The sequence below is a fragment of the Dendroctonus ponderosae genome, unplaced genomic scaffold (assembly GCF_020466585.1).
Source record: "Dendroctonus ponderosae isolate FM_Combo_2020 unplaced genomic scaffold, Dpon_F_20191213v2 Dpon_F_20191213_10, whole genome shotgun sequence".
NCBI classification, from domain to species: domain Eukaryota; kingdom Metazoa; phylum Arthropoda; class Insecta; order Coleoptera; family Curculionidae; genus Dendroctonus; species Dendroctonus ponderosae.
Window position 1 is genome coordinate 4,729,489 of NW_026017111.1, and position 241 is coordinate 4,729,729.

The window sequence follows — 241 nt, forward strand, 5'->3', positions numbered from 1 at the left end:
GGGAAGAAACCTGCAGTCAGTAATTCGGGCAAAGAGTGCGCGCCTTTAAACGCATCGGTTTATCCATTTCAAATTTATTCAACTCTTCACAGATCATACTCCTACTATGTAGAAGTGTCAATAGATCAGAAAGACTGGGTGCGTGTGGTTGATTACAGCCCGTACTGCTGTCGATCGTGGCAGTACCTCTACTTCGAAACCCGAGTGGTGCAGTACATAAAAATTGTTGGAACCCACAACA

At 44.8% G+C, this 241-nt stretch overlaps 1 protein-coding gene across 1 annotated transcript in view; it reads left to right on the forward strand.

Moving 5' to 3' along the window:
* Positions 1-241, forward strand: part of LOC109545686 (BTB/POZ domain-containing protein 9) — a gene marked incomplete at its 5' end in the record, with an annotated part of 3,004 nt that overhangs the window by 1,693 nt on the left and 1,070 nt on the right.